Source organism: Lepidochelys olivacea, assembly GCF_965140295.1.
Source record: "Lepidochelys olivacea isolate rLepOli2 genome assembly, chromosome: 6".
Lineage (NCBI taxonomy): Eukaryota > Metazoa > Chordata > Testudines > Cheloniidae > Lepidochelys > Lepidochelys olivacea.
Window position 1 is genome coordinate 51,116,898 of NC_140416.1, and position 25,559 is coordinate 51,142,456.

General features: G+C 40.0%; 1 protein-coding gene across 4 annotated transcripts in view; it reads right to left on the reverse strand.

The window, feature by feature from the left end:
• LRRC4C (leucine rich repeat containing 4C) overlaps positions 1-25,559 on the reverse strand; it is an 861,418-nt gene that overhangs the window by 121,086 nt on the left and 714,773 nt on the right. The window lies entirely within an intron of this gene.

A 25,559-nucleotide genomic window follows, 5' to 3' on the forward strand; every position in this document is an offset into this window, starting at 1 on the left:
AAATGTGCGGCCCGTGATGACTTACCAAAATTTGTGTAGTGCCCCCACCCTGTGAAAATTATTGCCCACCCCGGTCAAGATAAAACCTTATTATACACAGGGACTATATATAGAAAGGAGGTAACAAAACCACACTGTGTAGCTGTAGCATGCAACTCCCCTTTCCTTGTTGTCTTTGTTTCTGCCCAAACAGGAAGTGTGTCCAGTCTAGCAAACCAAAGACTGCATCTAGAGTGTAAAAGTGTGGCATCTCTACAGTTCCTGCAGGAGTTACTCTGTAGCACAGCCCTGATTCCTGAAGGTCCCACGGTCCTACCCAAGCAGATCACAAACTATAGGTACGTGGGGAAAGCAGACTGTGGCTTCACGTCTCCTGCACCCATTTTCAGGTGAGGAGACTGAAAGAGGTGGAGTGGGCAGGATCTTGGCTCCTCCCTCCAACACACAAGTAAGCAGAGCTGAGCCGGTGCAAAGGGGGAAGTAAGAACCCTTCAGTGCACTGCAATAAATTATTTCCCCCATGGATCAAGGCAGGAGAAGGGTATGAATTGTGATTGAGTCATGATTCCTTTCCCCAGACTTCCTCCTGGATAGTGTAGTTGCATTCTTTGCCTTATGCAGGGCTTTGAGCAACTGCTCAGTCTATCTCTTAATTTAGTGCCATCTGTATTGCTAACTCATACCCAATACAATAATTTGAATTTCATGTATTAAAGCAAGTGGGACTATTCACATAAGTATGGGTTTCCCAGTCACATCCTAATTGTGCAATACATTTTACATGGAGAGGGTTATTTTTGTACACACAATATTTTCCATTTTACAAGACTGTCCAAGTTTTTCATTATATTTTTAATTAAGTATATTTTGCACCTAATGAAGTCAGTTTCTCTTTTGTTTTACCTTTGTAATTACTTAACAGATATGATCATAGACAAATAATTGTATGCAATAATTGACTATATATGTATTCACAATATGGAATTTTGTAATGCTTCTGCTGCCATGTTTGGAAGCATGCACAGTGTATACTTGCGATATGCTTAATTCTAACCAATGCTATATGGTGCCCTACTTTCTAGCCATCCATTCACCCATGCTAGGAATGGGTGCTATAGAAAAAAAAAATAAGTACAGAAAATATCAAGCCTTTCCTGAGCATTGACATTGCTTTATACATTTATTAAATTATTTTTTCTAATTCTTTTGTTGCAACAGGGTCACCTGTTAGGACACACATGAGAGCAAAAGCACACACAGGAGAAGGGTGTCAAATTACAGAATTGGTTCACATTTAATTTTCTTGGCCAGCCATGGGCTATTGCTAAGAGATCTATCTGCTTCCTGATTACATATTTGATGTTAAACCTAATTATATTTTGCACAGTGATCATGAAAGTAGATAGACAGCAGCACTCATAACTCATTGCTTTATATACCCTCCATAATACACTTTCCATTTAGGGACACAAAGTGTTTTTTCTAAAGGAATAAGCTATAAGAAGAATAAAGATAAATTGTACCACACAAACATTGTGCATGTCACTTTAATATATTGTTTTGTATCAGGTTTGGATTTAGATGTGATATATGTATTGTCTATATAGAATATATCTAGCAATACATGGACTTGTACGACTCACCTAAACCACTTTTATTGATTGATTTAAGTGTTCATAAGTACAGCCTGTATCACAAAACTGAAAAGCAATCATCCATCTTCGAATCTATTCCAGCACAATGACATATAATCTAGCAATATAATATTTTAAAAGGCACATGTAAAACTAAAATACAGTAATTTTTTTTTGAGAGAGAGACAGATCTAATGAAATAGGTGCTTTGCATTATGTTAGAGGCCAAGATTTTTAAATGTGGTCCCTAAAGTTGAAGTCAACTGAAATCAATGAGAGCTGCAGGTGCTCAAAACCTTTGAAAAATCAGGCCTTTTTTGTTTAGTTACTTATATATGGATTTAGCTGTCTAATATGAATCATCCAAGTTTGAATATTTTAGCCTATGTCCTCGGCTATCACACATAAGGGCATTTGATTATGGCATTCTATAATGGATGGGGAGTAACTGAGGTAAAGAAACTACTAATCAAAACTCTCCAAAGTTAGAATCAATTATATTGGCCCCAGTGCACTAATATAGTATCTTTGGAGTTCAATCCCCCCATTTCAGATACACTCACTCCTTTTGAGACCTTGCTTTTTGTTCTTGATCAGGGTACATAAGAATTTCTCCCATATTAATGGACATTAGCTTGGCTAAAGTTTGCAGGATGCCCCATCTGATGTCACAAAAACTCTTGCAGTCTGATTCTATGCCATGCTTCTTTGGAGGCATAGCACACAAGGCACAGCCTCATTATTGCTTGTGCTGCATATGTACTATGGACAAAGAGTCTTCAGCATTGTCAATGCAAGCATGTTTCATGAGTGCTAAATTCTGTATCAGCCAAATGCTGCTGAGAACACAAGTCCTGAAGTGCAGCAGAATGAGGGCTATTCTGCTGCCGATGGTGAAGTGCCAGATTGCAGAGGGAATGTACAGAACTCCAATACTCATACTGCAGAGTGGCTCTTTCTTGGGTCTCACAGACAGGCAAAGATATGGCCAGTGGCTCTGCGCATGGATTACACATATCCATGTCCAAAGCTTTGTGCAGGGACTCATGGACCACAGCTTCTGCTACATCCCAGGGGCAGAGAAACTATGTGGGGGTATGTGACTATGTGGGACAGAGGTCCACCAGCAGAGCTGGGGTAGGATTATTCACAACCATCCCCACTTCCATACAGATTCTGCTGTACAATTGTGCTTGGTGAACCACAGTTTGGGCTTTTAAGAAAATGGTTTCTATAACTCAGCCTTATGGAGAAATAAATACAAAACTGAAAAATGCCTCTGAACGGCCAGACTGGTTGTGTCACCTCTGGTCTTGTTACAAACCTTGTTCTGTTGGATCAGAAATACTCTGACAGACAGCTGATAATTAATTATATAGAATCAGCTGGGATTCTTGTTTGTTTTCCTGATCATGTTCTCTCCCAATCACCTCAAAATCTACAATTTGTGTAGTGAAAAAATTCCCCCTCTTTCTCCCCCCCAAAGTCACTCTCAATGAACCCTATTTAAGTTGTAACCTATAGCTGTTGGGTATAACTGAACCCTCTTTTTCTATCTGAGAGGGTAAAAGCCATTGGGACTTGCTGAAACCAACTCATGGGACTTTCTAGAGAGCACATGCCTTCGCTAGATAGTAATCTCTTTAGATGACAGAGACTCTGAAGCACAGGAAAAGGGTTCTGAACATTGTATTCTTGCTGAGGAGCGAATTACATCACCACAGAGGCCAAGCAGCTGGGAAAGATTTCTCTGCTTTTCTGTTTTCTTCTATTTCTAATTCACCTTCCCTTTTTCACATGTGCATTCCTCTCTTGAACTTTCCATCTTAGTTACAGCTGCCTACAGCGTAGCCACTGATTATAACTGAGGCTCCATGTCAAGTTGGGTCTAAATTCTGCTACAAATTTCCTGGGTTCTTTGATGTTCTGCTATGGCAGAATGGAAATTATGTGGTTTAATTTAAATTAAAATCTAGATGTTATTTTTAAAAGTAAATAAAAAAGAAATTGAATAAGGCAATCAGTGTCCTGTGTCCATTTTTAAAAAAAATAATCTATTTTATTTTACACCACTCCTATATTTTCAGTGCTTAATACCAACCATATCTGTATGGATAATAAACAAACTATACAGAAATATTTAGGTTGGGCATTTGACACTTGAAAAGGCCTGGAAGGTGGTTTGGAATCGTGAGATATGCACATTAGATGGAGGTTTCTGCCAAAATGATTAGCAGTGTCTGTCATAGTCAACTATAATTAGGTTTAATTCTCATCATTAGCATTCAGAGTCAATATCTCATTGAAATGAAATGGACAAATCATATCTCAAACAGCTATTTTTCAAGCTGTCTGCAGCCTCTGGAAAACATTGTTTATATTTGGTGCATTTTTTCCAAGGTTTCCTTTGCAATTGAAAGGGCTAGAATCCCCCTCAGCCTACCCCCAACAGATTTACAATGAAAATCTAGACTTCTGGACGACAATTTTACAAGCGATGGACTCTGAATCAAACTGGTCAGCTGCTTATTCTCAAACACACAAAGATTAGGTTACTACTACTAGAGGTCAGACTTTTAAATCCATCATAACAAACAGCTGGAATGCAATTGAATGGGATGCAAGCAACCCAGGTGATGCCAAAACTGTAAGATTTGTTATTTATTTATATTTGTTTATCTGAACCTACGATGAACAGAAAAGTTTTCATGGTATTTTTAAATTTCAGAGACAGTATTTTCTCCTGGAATTAACATCCTCATGCTGGATTATGAATCTACAATAACCTCTTTATAGTGCTTCAAAACCAGTAAGTGAAACTAACTAGATATGACTTAAACTGACCAGTATAGTTTTATGGTTCGTGTTGAGCAAAGTGCTTTTTTTTCTATGAAAAATTAGATTTTTAAAATTCTTTCAGTTTTAATCTCAGGTGTTGACTGTACCACAGCTGAGCGCATTTTTAAAATGTAGGATTATTATTTTGGCACTGACCTTTTAAAGATATGTTCCGAAACACCGTGCTATATTATTTTCCCTCTCACAAGAAAAAACCACTTTCACATACAGAAGACAGATGCAGCAGACTATTTGTTGTTTCTGCCAATCATACTTAAATACAGTGATGTTTCATTTAATTAGTGAAGCCATTTTCCATTAGTTTGCATACTGCTTGGGAGCCCTTGTTCCAAAGAGAAAAGTTACTTGTGGCACCGTAGAGACTAACAAATTTATTTGAGCATAAGCTTTCGTGAGCTACAGCTCACTTCATCGGATGCATTGCAGTGAGCTGTAGCTCACGAAAGCTTATGCTCAAATAAATTTGTTAGTCTCTAAGGTGCCACAAGTACTCCTTTTCTTTTGGCCACAATGTTACAAATCAGTGGGACACAAGTTATATGTTATTTCAATGGGCAGATTTTTGGAGAAGTGGTAGGACATTGATTTCACAGCACTGCAGTGTGATTATTTTCATATACCCTAGGTGGGTGGGAGAATCTAAAACATTACTGCCACATTGGCCTGCCACTGAACACATAATATCTCCAGAGAATTGAAATAACTCCATGGTTCTAGAAGAGATAAACATCTTATTGGTATTTGCACTGGTAATGAGGGTGTGTAAAATGGCAAACCAGGGCTGTGATATGTTTGAGGAATTCTATATGAGGTAAATATGTTACCTAAAACCCTCCAATATCTTGTTCTCTCCATCAACTGGAGATTTTACAGATATTTCTTTGTCTAACACACGTTCGCCAGATAAATATGTCCCAGTGAGAGTAGCTGACTGCAAAACTCACCACAACTATTTACTGTCTGGAACGTGACAGATGAACTCAGTGTGTGAACAACTTCTCCTTTATTATTCGGTTAACTGCAGAGGCCCCTCCATACCACTTAAATCCTTAACATTCGGCATAGTGAGGTTTGAGTGATGCCTGCACCTTGATTTGACCCTCTAAGCAGGGATGAATTTCACCCTAGACTTTCAAAGCAGCATTAAATAATGCAAAGACACAAATATCAGGAATAGTCAGCCCCCCAGAATAATATCAGTATTATGTGAGGAAAGATTTGCAGGATCAGGTCCCTGGTCATTAATGTAGCTAAACTCTCCAGAGCCACTTACAGAGAAACACCACCATTCATGAGTCAGCTGTCTGCATCATCAACGATCAATCACTTATGACCTTCTCCTAAAGTGAGCTAAAGTGATCAGTTCCACTCATTCAGCCAACAGAGGAAATCTATACAGTCATGGGATGATTTAAAATTCTTCCATCCAGCAGTGGTGCATGGACGGAATACAACAACTAATCATGTCCCCCCACAGAAACACCAAAGTTGTAGATTATGGCAAAATGAACTAGTCACTTTTAAAGCTCACAAGCGACTGCAGCATTTAGGAATATAATTAAAAATTCCACATTGTCCAATGAAAACAGAGTTAAGGCATTGTCTTTTTAATCATTCCATTGTACAAAATAAAAATAAATCAATATTACATCCAGCCCAGAAAATGCAGGGGCCTGATCCTACAAACTTTTAATGCATGCAAATACTTCTTACTCACCTAGGCGATCCATGGAAATCAATGGACTGCGTACATAAGTAAGGACTCCACGCTCATGTGTGTAAGCACTTATTCTTATGAGTAAGAACTCAGCTTGTTACCTAGATTTTTTTTTAATTCAGTTTATGCCTCAGGCAAAATAAGTCATGAAAACAAAATCCACTTGTTAAAAGTCTGAATATTGAGAAGTGGTTAGGGGTAGGACAAAAATGCTGGCAAATTTAGAAAAAAGGAAGTTGCTAGGATGGAGGCATAAGAAGGAAGAAATGGTCTCTGCTTCTACAACTGTATAACTAAGAAAATGTTTCAGTGCATAGAATATGCATGCTCTTTTGTCTCTGTTACTCCATGTTGAAGTGTTATGTATTATATATGGTGTTAGTGGATGTAATTATTGCACTTATATTTCATTCTAGGATTGCAAAGAACCATGCAATCATAAATTAACTAAGCTTCCCAACCCTTCATGAACACCTGCACTTCAAAGGGAGGTTTGGTTGTGTAAGGTGTGCAGGATCTGGCCCTGGGTTTATAAATATGATTATTTTCACATTACAAAGAGATAAACTGAGATACAAAAGAGGTTAAATGACTTGTTCAAGACCATGCAATGAATCATAGGCCAAACTTGGAAAAAAATCCTGTGAGTCCTGACTCTCAATCCTCTGTGATTAGCACTCTAGCACTGTTCCCCCCAGCCTAATGGATCCCTATAATTTTCCTTTTATCATTTACCCTTTAAAATATAAAATTTGAAACAGGAAAAACATAATCACTGATGCATATTTTCTTCCAAAAAAAAAAAATGAAAGTGCTACACTGGGGAAAAAACAAAACAAATCAAGAAAAAAAAGTCATTCATTTTAAAACAGATTTCCTTTGAATAACAGTTTTCACTGCAGCTAGCTACAGTATTACCCAATGCTTCAAATGCCAGAGAGAACCAGCTGAGTAAAATGTGGAGATTTCTATTCCCCTCCCCCACAAAGAGGTTTATGGAATCTGGTGCTTTGGCAGATAAATCAAAAGGAATACCTCCCTGCTGTTTTCCTACAGTGGAGATATCCTGTCCATAGGGGCACTATCTGATTCCCTTTAAAAGCAATTTATAAAGCAAAAAGAAACACATTCCACATTGGAAAAATGCAGTAGATACTTTAAACAAATACACACTATTTTCCTCTTCCCAAATGTGCAGCCCATTATATTTATAGGCTCTGATCTTGCAAACACTTAGCATATGCATAACTTTACTCTCATACGTAATCCCATTGAAGCTATTGAAACCACTCAAAGTTGAGCTTTCTGGGTGGAGCTTTTGGCCAGTATAGAGTCCCATTGTCTTCCATGAGACTCCATACCAACTCAGGAATCCACCTCCTTGGAAATTTGGCAGGATTAGGGCCATATTTTGAAAGTTTTAACCCTTCACCAAGAACTCTAGCTGAGTAATGTTAATCTTAGCCAGAGAAAGTCAGGGAAATACTTAAATGACTCACTCAGCTGCCCTTCTTATAGGGCTGTTTTTACTTCATTCTGATTCTATCATCCTCTTTTTACAGACCTAATTCACCTCCTTACCAGTTTTGGTCCCCTTTTGCCTTCATTATATTAATGGTCATTGTACTTCACTATCTGAGTATTTTTAGTTTGTTTGGCAGAAAAATGCCGTTTTCTCATTTGTCCCCTCTGTGCACCAGTATCATAACAGCTACAAATATACACAACACTGAGAAATACCGTCGACTCCAGTCGCTTCTGCGGACCAAGGGAGGGAGACATTCTTTGTCCCTAGAAGTATGCATTTACATTTAGCCATTTTAAAATGTGTATCGTTTGCTTGCCCCTAGTTTATCAAGCAATCCAGACCACTTTGAATCAGTGACCTGTCCTCTTCATTATTTACCATTTCCCCAACTTTTGTCTCATCTGCAAACTTTATCAGTGGATTTTGAGTTTTGTTCCAGGTCATTAATAAAAAATGTTAAATAGCATAGGGCCTACTACTGATCCCTGCAGGATCACACTAGAAAGACACCTGTTCAGTGGTGATTCCTCATTTAAAGTTACATTTTGAGATCAGCCAGATTTTAATCCATTTAATGTATGCCATGTTGATTTTATATCATTCTAGCTTTCTTAGTCAGAATCTCTTGCAGAACCAAATAAACCTCTTTACAGAAGTCTAAGTATATGACATCAATACTATTACGTTTATCAATTAAACTTGTAATCTCATTTAAAAAAAATCAAGTTAGTCTGACAGGATCTATTTTCCACAAAACCCATGTTGATTTGCATTGAATATATTACCCTCTGTCACAGGGTAGCTGGTCCCTGTGGATACACTGAGCCCAGTTCCCCTGGATCAGAGCAATTGAATCAAACCAAAGAGGGCTGGAGCTACAACTGGGCCTATAAAACGGCTGCTAGTAGGCAGCTAGGAAAGACTGAGATAGGCTGAGCCCTGGGAAGGAAAATCACACTGGAATTGAGCCAACTCCTGTTGTGGGTCCCTGGAGTAAGGAGCCAGGTACTCAGAAGCTCTAGGAGGAGAGCAAAGCTGACCGCAGCTGAGAGACTGCCAGGAGCTGGAGTGCCAGATACCCGTAGGAGAGGTGGCCCTGAAGAACTGAGTTAAGACTATTTTCTGTTTGATAACCCCTGTTAAAGAAACAGACCTCCTTGAAAGGACTGGATGTGGCAGCACATGCTTTGGAGTCAGGGAGAAGGGTCTGGTGATGCACTCCTTTAATACTTTATTAGTCAAGTCCCATATCATCCATTCCATTATTTTGCCTGGGACTGATGTGAGACTGACAGGCCTATAACTACCTGGGTTATCCCATTTACCCTTTTAAATATTGACACAACATTAGTTTTCTTCCAGTCTTCTGGAAATTCCCCAATATTCCAAAATTTATTGAAATTTAACATTAATCGTCCAGCAAGCTCCTCAGCCAGCTCTTTTAAAACACTTTGATGCAAGCTATCCAGAACTGATTATTTTAAAATGTCTGATTGTAGTAGCTGCTGTTTAACATCCTCCTGACATATTGGGGAATGGAAAGAGTGTTATCATAAGCTCTGACTACTGCATCTGTTTTTTTCCTAAATACAGAACAAATGTGTTTATTGAACACTTCTGGCTTTTTCTGCATTATTATTGAAATGTCAACATTTCCATTTAGTAATGGACCAATACCATTTTTAGCATTATTTTTGTGCCTAATATATATCTTTTAAAACCTTCTACTTATTGTCCTTAACTCTGCTGGCCAGAGATTTCTTCTTGCATCCTTTGCTTCCCTTAACGATTTTCTACAATTCTTAGCATCTGATTTATATTCATCACTTACCACTTACCACTTCCCCTTTCTTCGTTTGTTATATATTATTTTTACAGCTGCCTTCACTTGCCTGTAAACCAGTGTGGTTTTTAAAAACCAATATGGCCTCCTTCCATGACTGTGGCTTTTGGGGCATCTAGTAACTTTCTCCTCCCAGCTGATTTGGCTCATAATTGTTTTCAGTTTTGTGAAATTGGCCACTTTAAATCTCTATATCACTGGTTTGGATTTCATTATTATCTAGCTGATGCATGTGATCTCTAGCAGTCAAAAATGGAGGCACTCAAAGTCCCTGGTTATTAAATTTGGGCCTAAATGATTTGCCCAAGATCCCACAGAACACTCTGTAGCAGAGGCAGGAACTGAGCTCAGACCTTCTGACCATCTTGCAACTTTTGTGCCTTAGCAACAAGACTAGCCTTCCTAACTACAAAGAGATATGGCAGTACACTGTATGTTTTCAAAAAATCTACAGACGTTAACTAATTATTCATCACAGCAGCCCTGTGAAATAGAGAAATAGTATCCCCATTTTACAGAAGAAAACAAAAATACTTGAGATCCCAGGGCTAGGAATTGCCCAAGGTCATGTAGGAAGTCAGTGGAGGAGCCAGGATTAGAATTTAGGAATTCCTAGTTCCTAGGTTTCTGAGCATATTATCTCGATTAAAACAGTTACATGCATCTCTTTTATCTCTTTGCTTTATTATAGATCATTACAGAAAATGAATGCAGCATTTGGGAAACTGCAGCCTGCTTTCTCAAACTATTTCAGCTGCTAATGTAATTCCACTTTTTACATAGTATATATCCTCTTCCAAAGGGTTTAGTTCAAAATGATATGTATATATACAGCATATCCAGTTAAATAAATATATTTGTATTTTTTTATGTCAATATGAAACATAAACTCCAGATTTTCCTGTTAAGGACAGTAGCATCTTAATAAACTGTATCTGTAAAGACAAGTACTGATGCATTTTGGATTACTGGATCGTGCGAAAGCTTTTCATGATACGCAGATTCAGAAACGGATAGAAACACACTTAAGGAAATCTGTATTTCTCTTCCTGCATCTCCCCTTGGGCTGTGACAATATGGAAAAGAGCAGCTACTTGACTGTTTTATCTGTTCCCTAGTGTGCATCATGCAGCAAGAACGACAATGATCCTATTGTTAGAGAAGCAGGATAATGGAATATTTGATTTTTTTTGTTCTTGTAGGGATTTTGATGCTATTATTACATGTCACCTTCTATATGAATGGTGCTTAACAGATATACTGATAGCAGGGCTTTACCTCTAAGGTCTTACAGTCTATGGCACACACCTGGTTAAGTGTTAACTTTACAGTTGTGAGTAACCACACTATTAGATAGGAAACAGAGTAGGAAAAAATAAGTTTTATCCAAAATTTTAAAAACAAACAAATACATAAATCTTGCAATATTTTTTGGAAAAACTTATCTAGATATTTTATATAGTGTATTGATTACATACATGTTTGCAGTGGTTCATTTTCTTTCACATTTAGGATTTCAGATATACATTAAGATGCAACAGAAAAGCGAGAGCTTTTAATGTATTTGATTTGAAAAATGTCAGAAACTGAGCTACCTCAGGCACTGATCCTACAAAGTGATTGCCAATGGCAGACCCTTAACCCTTTATAGAGACCCATCAAAGTCAATATGACTCCACATGAGTTCTGTAGCCTAACACATTCGTTCATCTTGCAAAACTGAGAACTAAGTAAGAACAGAAAATGTGACAAATAGAAATACATGTATCTTTTGCTTCTGGTTATCATGAGATCAATCATGAAGAACAAATTAGATTCAACAGGTGGCTTTACAGTCAATATCCGTCGACCATGCTGTAGGAAGGCTGGATACGGAGTCTAGATGCAAGCATATTACTAGGTTCTTGGGTTCTTTGGGACATCTGTATCCTAAAATTACTCCTGCCTTAGAAAATACACACTTGCTACTCTACAATGTCAACTATGGAACCAGTGATGGGACATCACAGACAACCATCACCCAGGAGGAACTCAGCTCTGGGTCTGAGGAGTGGAATGACTAAAGGTAGTTTTGTCAATCAAACTAAATTCTTACTGGAAGCTGCTTCAATCATTTGGCTGTTTCCCAGATTGATAAATGGTTCTGAGAGAGATTGGATAGCTATCTAGGGTGGGAAGGCAAGAAGATATGGGTGGAGGTAAAGTGTTCTGGTCGAGTCTCCGCTGATAGACTAGGGCTTCATTATTTGACATTCAAATGGGCACTGACAATAACGAGTTACAAGAAACATGAAACAAATATTCAGCTACAATTAATTCCCCTATTATATTCACAGTCTAATGAGTGGAAGAAAGCCAGAAGTATCTGTGATAAAATGAAGGGAGTATACAAAGAACGAAATACAATACAATATGCAATCACAAAGAAAACTATAAATAGGTGATGGGTTCTTAGGGGGTGGGAATGAAAAGAGAATCAGAAAAATCCTAGATGCAGATGCTAATAGGATTTCCAAGACCCTAGGGGAGTTAGACCATTGATTTGGGTTAGGCCAGTGAGATCTGGGCACCTAACTCTCTTAGTCCCCTATGAAAATCCCCACTAGAAGGCTTTAGATCCATCCTTCCTTCCCCTAAGGAGATGTGACAGTGTTCCTCCAAAACCACTAAACAGAATATTTTTAAAAAATGAAAATGATATATCTGAGAATGACACCGGGCAATGGTAGGAAGTTGAGAATGGAGTGGAGAGAGTAAAAGTAAAACAAATAATCACAAAGAAAATGACACCTTAAAAATTACACACAATTTCTCAAGGCCACCAAATGACAAGAACAGAAAAATAAATAGGTAAAACTACTGTGAGACATTAATTTTGTTGGAGGCATGATGTTTTCTCTACCTAGATGCTTGCACTTCAAAATATTCCTGATTTGGCCAAGACCAGCAGTGCCTGCAGAACTGCTGGGGAATCTAATTTCCTTACAAAGCACTTGATTGTCCTCCACTTTTCATAGAGTCATTCCCACCTGTGCCAAATGAGTGAAAAATTCTACTACTTGGGTTTGGTAGCATCTGACACCCTCTTTGTACAGGTGCAAATGATGACAGAAAGCAGTGGAGAATCAGACCCATTAAGGCATTGTCTACACAGAGCAGCAATGCATGCTAATAGGGTGTGATCTCTGAGGTGTACTATTGTGTTGCATATTAGCTGTTCCATGTAGACCCTGCTTGTGTGCACTAAATGTTCCCTGGTGCACTTTTAATTCTGCACCGTTTGAAATAGAATTACATTAAAGAGCCATAGGGAGCCTCTAGTGCACACCAGCAGGGTCCATCTGGACCCATTAATGTGCAGCATATTAGTGCACTTTAACAATGAACCCCGCACAGGGTGCATTACCACACCATGTAGCCATTTCTCCTCCTGATGCACTGACTCAGTACCCCCAATAGCATTTCCTGAAGGCAAATTGCAAGAGGAATATATCCCATTATCCTATTCACTCCCTGTCTGAAGAATGGTAAAGAGAAGAGTATTACATTTAGCGTCCATAGAGGATACTATTTTATTTACATATTTAATTACATTTGTGTATTAATTAACTGCTTGGATAGAGAGTGGTGAGTAGGGTAAGAAGGTGATATGAAAAGGAAAGCAACCCCTGTCACTTTGTGATATACCTCCTTCCACTCTGGTACTGCTGCAGCATCACTGGCAGAGAAAGTATACTGGAAACTTTATGTTGGGATCTCCTTAGACTTGCAAATTCCACAAGTATTTTCTAAAAGGGGGTAGATACAGAAACTGGATGTCTCAGGATATGGAACCTGCTAACAATTCACAGTCAGTAGTGACTGAATATAGTTACCTCCAATGGATTGCCCTTGATACCTGAAAGGTTGCTTCTCTCTCTGTGCCCATGACCTCTCATGATAACTACATGCAACTGGAACAATGAAAATGTGCCCATGACCTCTCATGATAACTACATGCAACTGGAACAATGAAAATGACAACCACTAAGGGAGAATATTGAATGTAGGAGGCAGAAATCAGATTTAGACTACAAAACTCTCTCCTATAAGAGGGAAGAATGACCACAGATCTCACCACTAAATACAGAACATATCTTTGACTTAGTTTTCCCCCACAAATTTCATTATACACATATCATACACCACCATCCTCACATATATGAAGAAAAGTAAAACAGCAAACAAACGAAAAAAACAAACTAATCACCTATTTTTACTAAAGGTTGAGAAGAAAGAGGTAGACACCATTATTGTACAGATCATCTCAGAATTGTTTAGTGATCTGTGTGAAATAAGCAGAGTGGGCAGAGAAAGGGAATTCTGTTTCATGTACAATTTTGATACTTCAAAATCTGATTCTGGTCCTATTTGGAATTTACCTGGCTTCAGCTTCCAGCCATTGTTTCTTTTTATGCCTTTCTCTGCTAGACTGAAGAGCCCTTTAGTAGCTGGTAGTCCCTCCCCATGGAGGTACTTCTATACGGTAATCAAGTCACATCTAAATCTTCTTTTTGATAAATTACACAGATTGAGCTATTGAAATTTCTCACTATAAGGCATTTTCTTCAGTTCTAATATAATTTTTGTGGTTCTTTTCTGCACCCTCTCTAATTTTTGAACAGCTTTTTTCAAATGTGGACAACAGATCTGGACACAACATTTCAGTACTGGTCTCACCACTGCTGTATACAGAGGTAAAATAACCTTCCAACTCCTATGCGTTACCCCCTTCTATATACATACAAGGATCATATTAGCCCATTATGCCATCACAATGGGAGCTCGTGCAATTGCTTGTCCACTATGTCTTGTAAATCCTCTTCAGAGTCACTCTTTTCCATGATACAGTCCTCTATTCTGTAGGTATTGCCTACATTCCTTGTTTTTGGATGTATAACTTTGAATTTGGCAGTATTAAAACACATTTTGTTGAATGGGCCCAGGTCACCAAATAATTCAGATCACTGTATGAGTGCCCTGTCCTCATCATTATTTCCCACTGCCAATCTTTGTGTCGCCCAGAACATTTATTGGCAGAGATTTTATATTTACTTTCAGATCATTGATGGAAGTGTTGAATACCTACCCCGTGAAATCCCACTAGAAATGTCCCTATTTAGTGATGATGTCTCATTCACAATTACTTTGATATCTGCTAGTGAGCCATTTCTTCATTCATGTAATGTGTACTCTATGGATATTATATAGTGCTATTTTTAAGCATAATGTGTGCAATTCTAAGCCAAATGCCTTACAACAATCTACTACATCTATGCAGTAGTTACCTTTATGAACCAAACTTCTATTTTCACCAAATAATTAAATCAGGTTTCTTTGAAAAGACCTATTTTCCATAAAATCATGCTCATTGGCATAACCTTTAATTCTTCATTGGTTTAATCCCATATCAGTTTATCAATTATTTTGCCTGGGATTTATATCAGGCTAACCAGTTTATAGGTCACCAGGTCATCTAGGTTGCCTTTTCTGAATATTGGCATGCTCCAATCATCTGATATTTCCTCAGCATGCCATGATTTATTAAAAGTTAACATGTGGCCAGAAAACTCCTCAGCCAACTCTTTTAGGAATCTCAGGTGCAAATTATTTGGGCCTGCTGATTTAAAAATGTTTAATACTAGCAGATTGTTATCTAACATCCTCCTCAGTTACTAATGCACAGGAAAGTACTTCATCATTGTCATATGATACAAGTACATTCTTCTACTTCTTTCCAAATAGAGAAAAAAATATTTAGTGAAGACTTGTTTCTTTTCCATGTCATTATTAATGGTTTTACTATCTACGTCAAGTAATGTGCCTATACCATTGTTAGGATTTCTTTTGTTCCTAATATACTTTAAACTCTGTCTTATTGTCCCTAACTCTGCCAGCCACTGTTTTTTTCTTGATGTCTTGAGCTTCCCTTATCAATGTTATACATTTCATAACTTCTAATTTATATCAATTTCTTTCTATTGTTTCCTTTCCCATTTGGTACATTTTTCTAAATTTCTATTTGCTGCCTTTGTTTTGCCACTGAATCAGAATGGGCTATTAGCCAAAGTTGTCCTCTTTCTTGATTAGGGAATTGTGGGATTTTGGTCATATAATACACTCTAAATAATTCCCAATTTTTATTCACATTTTTCTGTCTAAATTTATCCTCCCAATCAATTTTGATAACAATTTATCTCAGCTTCAGGAAATTTGCCCTTTTGAAGTACCAACTATATACTTTACTGTTTGGGAGTTTCCACTGTTTGGTCATCTTGAATGTAATCAGGTCATGATCACTGCTCCCTAGGCACAGGGTCAGATTAACCTTTTGTGGGCCCGGCACCGAATATATTTGTGGGCCCCCATGGAGGCAGTGAACCATGTTGCAGGGACGTCAGGCCCCAGAGCAAGGGGCCAGCCAGAGGTAATGGGGCATGGCATGGCTGGAGCAGCTCCACTCTGCCCAGCCCAGTGCGAGGGCACTATTTACAAACCAGCAGTTGCCAGACGCACAGTGGCCCAGCTGTCCCTGTGCTGTCAGCATGCCCCTTCCCCTCGGGTACGGGCCCATGTCACGCCACATAGCCCCTCCCCCCCGATTCCCTGTGGCCAGAGGCCCCCTGGACCTGCTATGGCCAGCATCCCCCCACATATGCACAGCACCCTGCACAACACCACCCTTGCCCAGCACCCCCCTGCCCACAACCCCACCACAACTGCCCAGCACCCCCCACAGAACCTCCACTCCCTAGTGCCTCAACACACACAGATCTTCCCTGTCACCTCCCCACCCAGCACCCCCAGAGACCCACTCCCCACCCGCTGCCTTCTGGCTGCACTCACCAGCCTTGCTGGGAGGTGACTTTGTTTGCTGGGCTGATCCAGCAGCGCAGCCAGAGCTGGTCCCAGGGATGGGAATCACATGATCAGCCAGGCCGGGGCCTGCCCCGGCTGGGCTCTCTCAAGATGCAGTTGCCTGGAGGGGCCCAGGCAAACCTCATACACTGTCACCTGCCCCCCACACCTGGCTGAGACTGGCCAGGCTTCTGCACCAGTCCCAGGCAGCTCAGGTCTGGGGAGACAGATGGGGCCCCACAGGTGATGGGAAGCAGAGACTGCCTGGAGCCGGAGATGCACTGGGTCCAACCAGGGGGCTGAGAGGAGCAAGGGGGTGGGGGCAGAGGGGTGGAGAGGAGCCCTCGGCTTGAGGAGCAAGTGGTGGGCGGCGGGGAGTCAGCAGGCCCTTCTGAGCATGGGCCCGGCTCCATGGAGCCACTGGTGTCATTGTAAATCTGGCACAACCTAGGGAATCAACAACTGCCATTTGAATGATTTAATTCATTGTTAGCCATCATTATGAGGGCCAAAATAGGCTGACCTCATGTTGAGTACCAGACCTTTTGTGTTAGAAAATTACCTTAAATAAAATAGGAACTCTACTGTTTTAATGCTGGCTGCATGAGACCACTAGCATACGTCTCCCAAACTGAATTTCTCCAGATCAAAATACTTTTTCTTTCCACGTATTACAAACAGGTGTTGAAGGAACAACTCATCTTGTTCTGTGTGGGGTTTGTGAGTGCGTGTTCGTCTGTCTGAGACCCCCAGAGTACTCTCTCCAGGACTTTGTAGTGAGCATATAGAGGACTCTCGTCTCCAAGGCTGTCAAGCCAATGGCTTTCCCCTTCATGAGATTCACACTAGAGAAAGAAAAATATCAAAAAGAACAATATTCCAATATGAGTGTCTCCGCACTTTTTCCAATGCAAAAGAGAAAACCATTCTGGTCATAATTCCATACGTCACGTACATACAAACCTCACATGGGCTTCAAAGAAAGAAAACCTGCATCTGACTGAAGGGAGCAGGCACTACATGTGAGCAGCCTGAAAGGCTAACGAGGCTATCAAAACTCCTTGGTTGCTATGAAGTAAAGAGTCCCAATTGAAATGAAACTCAGCTCTCCTAAGGATGTATTGAAAATAAAAACTTGCCTCCAGACAAATAATATATTACCCCTTGTCTAAGAGCCTTCCCTTCAAATAAGGATTCACAATCAGCTTTACAATCACAGCAAAGTCTTGAAACACCAAACAGCAAGGAAAGAACCTAGCATACCACGTATGCCCTTTGGCAAATAAGGTTAGAGAATTTAATATATTTCTTCACTTCCCATTTCAAACCCTGACAGCAGGATTGTCTGGCTATGTAGACTCCCTCCTCAGGCCCTACGCTACCAGCACTCCCAGCTACCTTCGAGACACCACTGACTTCCTGAGGAAACTACAATCCATCGGTGATCTTCCTGATAACACCATCCTGGCCACTATGGATGTAGAAACCCTCTACACCAACATTCCACACAAAGATGGACTACAAGCCGTCAAGAACACTATCCCCGATAATGTCACGGCTAACCTGGTGGCTGAACTTTGTGACTTTGTCCTTACCCATAACTACTTCACATTTGGGGACAATGTATACCTTCAGATCAGCGGCACTGCTATGGGTACCCGCATGGCCCCACAGTATGCCAACATTTTTATGGCTGATTTAGAACAACGCTTCCTCAGCTCTCGTCCCCTAAAGCCCCTACTCTACTTGCGCTATATTGATGACATCTTCATCATCTGGACCCATGGAAAAGAAGCCCTTGAGGAATTCCACCATGATTTCAACAATTTCCATCCCACCACCAACCTCAGCCTGGTCCAGTCCACACAAGAGATCCACTTCCTGGACACTACAGTGCTAATAAACAATGGTCACATAAACACCACCCTATACCGGAAACCTACTGACCGCTATTCCTACCTGCATGCCTCCAGCTTTCACCCTGACCACACCACACGGTCCATCGTCTACAGCCAAGCTCTGCGATACAACCGCATTTGCTCCAACCCCTCAGACAGAGACAAACACCTACAAGATCTCTGTCAAGCTTTCTTACAACTACAATACCCACCTGCAGAAGTAAAGAAACAGATTGATAGAGCCAGAAGAGTTCCCAGAAGTTACCTACTACAGGACAGGCCTAACAAAGAAAATAACAGAACGCCACTAGCCGTCACCTTCAGCCCCCAACTAAAACCCCTCCAACGCATTATTAAGGATCTACAACCTATCCTAAAGGATGACCCAACACTCTCACAAATCTTGGGAGACAGGCCAGTCCTTGCCTACAGACAGCCCCGCAACCTGAAGCAAATACTCACCAACAACCACATACCACACAACAGAACCACTAACCCAGGAACTTATCCTTGCAACAAAGCCCGTTGCCAACTGTGCCCACATATCTATTCAGGGGACACCATCACAGGGCCTAATAACATCAGCCACACTATCAGAGGCTCGTTCACCTGCACATCCACCAATGTGATATATGCCATCATGTGCCAGCAATGTCCCTCTGCCATGTACATTGGTCAAACTGGACAGTCTCTACGTAAAAGAATAAATGGACACAAATCAGATGTCAAGAATTATAACATTCATAAACCAGTCGGAGAACACTTCAATCTCTCTGGTCACGCGATCACAGACATGAAGGTCGCTATCTTAAAACAAAAAAACTTCAAATCCAGACTCCAGCGAGAAACTGCTGAATTGGAATTCATTTGCAAATTGGATACTATTAATTTAGGCTTAAATAGAGACTTGGAGTGGCTAAGTCATTATGCAAGGTAGCCTGTTTCCTCTTGTTTTTTCCTACCCGCCCCCCCCAGATGTTCTGGTTTAACTTGGATTTTAACTTGAAGAGTGGTCAGTTTGGATGAGCTATTACCAGCAGGAGAGTGAGTTTGTGTGTGTATGGGGGTGGGGGGGATGTGAGAACCTGGATTTGTGCAGGAAATAGCCCAACTTGATTGTCATGCACATTGTGTAAAGAGTTGTCACTTTGGATGGGCTATCACCAGCAGGAGAGTGAATTTGTGTGGGGGGGTGGAGGGTGAGAAAACCTGGATTTGTGCTGGAAATCACTTTAGATAAGCTATTACCAGCAGGACAGTGGGGTGGGAATAGGTATTGTTTCATATTCTCTGTGTATATATAAAGCCTGCTGCAGTTTCCACGATATGCATCTGAGGAAGTGAGCTGTAGCTCACGAAAGCTTATGCTCTAATAAATTGGTTAGTCTCTAAGGTGCCACAAGTCCTCCTTTTCTCATGCAATGAGAGAGGGAGAGTGTTAAGTTAACCCCTTTCTTTCTCTGCACCATTATTCCACCTTCCAGATCACCTCTGTAGTCATTAAAAGGTTAATGACAAAGCTTTAAATAAAATAACTAGGTTACATCAGTAACAGAATGTTCTGTGTATATAGTCTTTAAGGATATGGGCACCTAATTTAGGCTCCTGTGAGAACCTCAGCCTTAAAGTATGAAGCATTGACATTTTATAAACAAAAGAGCTGAAAAACGTTCACTGGACTTGTGCTTCTGCAGTAACAGATGAAGATTTGGTGAAATAGCACTGATCACTAGCATTCTGAACGGCAAAGAGAGAGAAATGTTCCTTCCTCTTTCTAACGGCTTGGGATGACATCAAGAACGGCAAAGGTAACACAGAACACTTGGCAAATACGATAGATAAGGACGTGGACTTTCAAAATGTTAGGAGCAGTTGTGGCACCTTAAAGACTAACAAATTTATTAGAGCATAAGCTTTCGTGAGCTTATGAAACTTTTCAAAATGTTGTGATTCAGCATATAACTTTGATAATACTTATTTTTATATAAGCCTAAACTTTTAACCTGTTATTGATTTGGAAACTTAAACAGGTTTCACAATTCAGGAGTGGGAGGGGCAGGGAAAGAAGACAAACAAAAAATAAACCAGAGAATCAATCCTGCCCTTCTGGAAGTCACTGAAAAAACTCTCATTGAGATCAGTGGGAGACAAGAGCTTGGAATTGCAGATTAAAGGAGAAAAGAGGAACAAATACATAAATGAAATGAAACCACGAGGTTGCTTTTAGGCATTACAGAACAATGGGCCAGCACCTTGACCCTATAGTGGTGAGTGCATCAGAGACTGAACAGATAAATGTCAAATAAGTAAAATCAAAATAATAGTTTTGTCATTGTACATGATTTTATTAACGTTAATGACACTGTATAAACACTTCACCGTGTCAGTTACCCCTTCCCAACAATAAATTACCCTGTAGATCAAAACACATAATACTGCATGGCTCTGAGAACTGAATATGCAGGAAGAAACTTTCATTTCTAGGTCACTAGTTCAAATTCTATTCAAGTCAGCAGCATCTGAACGTGTTTAACCATCTGATGGCTAGTCAGTTGCCTAGGTATATGAAGTGAATTGATGACCTCAGTCCAAATCAAAATTAGCAAACTTTATTGACCATGTCAGAGACGCCCAGGATTGCTCAAATTAGGGAAACTCTTTTAGAGCCTGTCCCAGTTCTGAAGGTGAACCTTAACTTAGGGTTATGACTGAGGCATTCAGATAGCTAATGTGAGTGCTGTACTTAATCTTGTGGATAAATAGATGACAACATTTCACTAGTGCTAAATGAGAAGACCCGAACTACACTAAATACTTTTTTAAAAATGTAATACAGTACTAGGCTCTCAGGATTGGGTATGACCTTCAAAGCATCCGAGAATCATTCTTACACATATAGCGGTAAAAAAGTACTAACTATTGACGCTCTTCAGAAGTCAATTTTCACATTAAATTGGCCACCTGAGCGTGACAGAAAAACATATCCTTGTTTCCATGAGTTATTTTGTTGCACCAGGCTTCATGGATCCAGCTGCTGCAAAAAATAACCAAAGGGAGATCCCTCCACACAAAGGGCATCTCCAATGTCCTGAATCTCTCATGTCTTTCAAGACAAAAGCCTTTCTTTTGCAGTGACTCTCTTGAGCTGGTTTTAACTAATTCGACATGGGGCCAACAAAACTGTTATGTTAAAAAATGCACTGATTTCAGTGGTACGTTGCACACAAACACTCCTGCACGGCAGGACGTGTTCTGCAGCAATTGCAAACAGAGACTTTGCTCAGGGATCCAGTGCTGCCTCTCTCTCACTTTTGCAAACAGCAAGATAAATCTGGTCCTTGCTTTATGAAAGCAGAATTTACAGAGCTTGTAGCATTGTGGTGTTCAAATTTACAGAAACTCTAGCATATGCCTGCAATGCATTTTAATCCACCCAGTGATTAGAGGAATGGATTGAGTCCTAGCAAGTTCATTGTTCTTTCTAATTGTCAGTGACTGCTACATTTCACTTGCCTGCAGCTATCCAATTAACATATCAACACTACACAAAATATTGTAATATGCTCGGTGTCCTCACAACAAGAAGCAGCCTTCCATCCAGCAGTTCTATCTTAATTAGGTCTCTTGTACATTAACAGATCTGAGGGTAGAACTGCAGAAGGCCAGGGACAGACAATGAGGCCATCTCACTCTTTTGCCTATTGTTGTGCCAAGTTCAATAGGAATATTTGTTGTTGTTAAGAAAAGCTCCACTAGAGAAGTGAAAAACATGTAACTTGTGCCCCAAGATATTGCCATGGCAACATTTAAACAATGAACAGAAAACCCTGCAGGATTCTGTTCTTGCTTCCTTGGATACCAAATGCAAATCTTCACTCCCTCTTTTTGTGCATATGCGTGCCTGACTTTGGCTTTTCTCTCTAATGTATATAAGAATATTCCTGCTCTCCCCCACCCCGATCATTTTTTTCTTAATTCATCCAGACATATCACAGCTTGTATATCTGCAATTAAAAGAGGGGGAAGGAACACACAGTAGACAACAAAACTCTCTGAAGGAGAGAGGGAATGAATAGCTCTGGAGCTGTACAGTGAAACATGGAGCCCTTCATCTTTTGGTCATGGGATAAAGGCAGTCTTGCAGAATTCTTAAAAAAATTTACCAGTGACGGCAAAAAAAAGCTACTTTCCTGTCCTTTACTCCATGATGCTGATATTGGGGAGATGTGTGGGGGGGACCCTCCTAAAGACAGTTTTCAAGAAGTTATTTGCTGAGGTGAATGGAATTGTACAAGGCTGGTTAGTTCCAATCTTTCTTGCCAAGCTTTAACCACATGAGTAATCAATCACCTTTTAAAGCAGCAGGGTTTGTTCATTTCCTTTAGGCTGGTGACATGAGTAAGGATATGCAGGATCAGGCTCCAGGTAGGCAGTGATCTAAGCCACTACTGCTTGGCAGAGATTTGGATGCTCGAGAAATAGGTTGGTGAATCTCCAGTCCTCTTATTTGTGGACAGGTGTCCATATTGCAATTGGAGCTAATTGCCCCCTTTTTTGTAAATCTCATCAGAGAGGTCAAGGGATCTCTCCAGTTCAAGGTGGAAACACATTGAAAGGATTGGGAGTGAAGTTTACACTGCAGTTAGTTGTGATGTACTCCCTCCCCCAATTCTTCCCGCAACCCCATAGTATATACTAGGGACTTCAGCCCCAGGGCTGTCAAACAGGTGCTTTTCACCAGCATCAAAATTTCCTCTACATTTTAAATATGGGGAAACAAATCTTAATGAAAAAGCAAGTCACTTTTTTAACCCTCCTGAAATCCCACATACTTACTGGTATGTCTTGCTATAGAGGGTCTCCATTTTCATATTGCTGATTGATGTAACTACTGCGAGAATGACACTGGCTAACCATGTGCAATAGAATTAGTTTTTAAAGATACTCACACCTTATCTTAAACTCTTAATATTTTGAGAATCTCTTCCACATCCTTTAGCTTACACTGAAGGAGCAAAATATGAGTTTATAAATCTATGTCTATATAGCATATAAATATGTTGACATTCTATTTAACTGCCTTTACAAGTCTTCTTTTCCACCAAGATTACAATCCTAGTCACAGTGATCCGGAGGCTACTTCAGCAATAAAAACTGATCTGGGGCCCACTATACTTCAGTGAAAGACCTTTCTGAAGTGTGAAAAGACCTGGATTGTCTTGGTTTTATATCAGCAATAACTTCTGCATCACAACCACAGATTACCAAGAGAGGCTGCATTTTTAGATTAAGTAATCTTTGGCCCCAGGGGAGCAAATACAACAAATAAAATAGGGCCCTCATACACATTATTCTGATTTCTTCTGCATTGGCATTTGACATGTTACTATTCACATAACTGCTCACTATACACACTGTACTTTCTCTTCACACACACTATTCAGACCAGTTTCCTACCTGCCTAGGTAATTAACAGATGGTTTACCCAATACTCTGAAAATGAAGGCAGCTTGCATATCATATATTGCTGAATGCTACACTGGTGTTCTGACATGAGAGATGGAAATAGCAAAATCATTTCTACTCAGGTTCCTATGAAATCCTCACTTTTCACCTCATTTTGTTATCTATCATATTTTTACCATTTTTATCTTGCCCAGCACCTTGAGATCTAGACAACATCAGAGTGCAAATTATTTGAATGCAAAACACTCTTCTATTACATCACTGAAAGAGTTACATTCCATGTGTCTTTGGCTACTTTACCAAGTGAGTGATTCATGAAGTGTACAACTATTGCATCTTTAGAAGCTGAGACACATCTTCATATTTCTAATGTTGACAAGCTTTGCCTATTTCATAGCCCAGATTTGTATCTACATTTTCTTCAGCACATAAAAAAACCCCTCGTGCTATTTACTGTAAAAAATGAATCAGGCGTCCTATTGTCAAAGACTAGACTGGCTTTCCCTAGAGGTTTTCTATTTATGGGCTCACTTCGCAACAATCCAGTGAAAAGCTTGAAGATTTTTTCCCACCTCACTTGGCCAGCTTCTCTCTCTTACAGTAATTACCGAGCAACAGTTTAAACACACATTTAACTGCTCTATTACTGCAACTGGTGATGTCAGTGTAGCCCCAATAGGGCCCAGAATTATGGTAAGATATTCAGGACCTTACACAGGGTTGAGGAAAACAATGCGACTGTTTTCACAGACTAACAAATTTATTGCCCACTCAGTGTCCCCACAGGAAACACCTTTCCAGAAAAATAAACGAAACTGAAAACATTACATACTAAACATGCTTAGTTAAGGACTTAAGAGAAGGGTAAGAATAGATATGGATGTAAGGGATTTTTTTTTAATTGTGCCAACTTGCTTCTTGTTTTAAACCCAGCAGAATAAAATGCCTGATTCTGTGCCCATGGCAAACAAAAATACCTTGGACCTCCCTGGGAGCAGGATTGCCCCCAACCTCTTTTATCCTTCCCAAGTAACCAACGTTTACTTTAAGGGACATGACCTCTGAGGAGCAGAAGAATGGGATATTTTTTAATGTCAGAAACTCAAATTTCCATTAAACCAGTAAGGTCAGGACGGTTTCTATCAAATAAATAGGGCAAGTTTTTCGGGTTTTTTTTTTACCTTTATTTTATTATTATTATTATTTTATTGCCAGAAGTTCTAGCTATGTTGAACTTGTGGTTTCTGAGACAGAAAGCCTGAGAAAGAGGGAAAGATTGTCAGCAAGTGAGGAGTTCTAATCAAGATCTCTCCCCTTCCCCTATTAGATTGTAGCTAAAGGGAGCAGGGGGAGGAAATCAGTGGTGATGCTAATTCTGCACATTGCCTGGCAAAAATTGCCATTATCTGTCCATTATGGGTCATTTATTTATGTGTTTGAGGTCCCCCTCCAACTTCCTTCTTCACTACATTCCAGTCTATTCCAGTAAAGACCTTCAATCTGAGTCCCTGGACATGGAGGCCAGGGTTGGGGGCAGGGAAAGGGAATATCTAATAAGCCAGCAGCTTTGCCAGCAGAAAAGCGAGGAGGCAAGCGGCACTGTTCCCCACTAGCACACAGGGACCCCCAGTTATTTCAAATACCATTATCCCGCTTTTATTCCCCCAATCTCCGTTTCTGCAGGCAAGGACCGACATAATTAGTGGATACTAGCTCG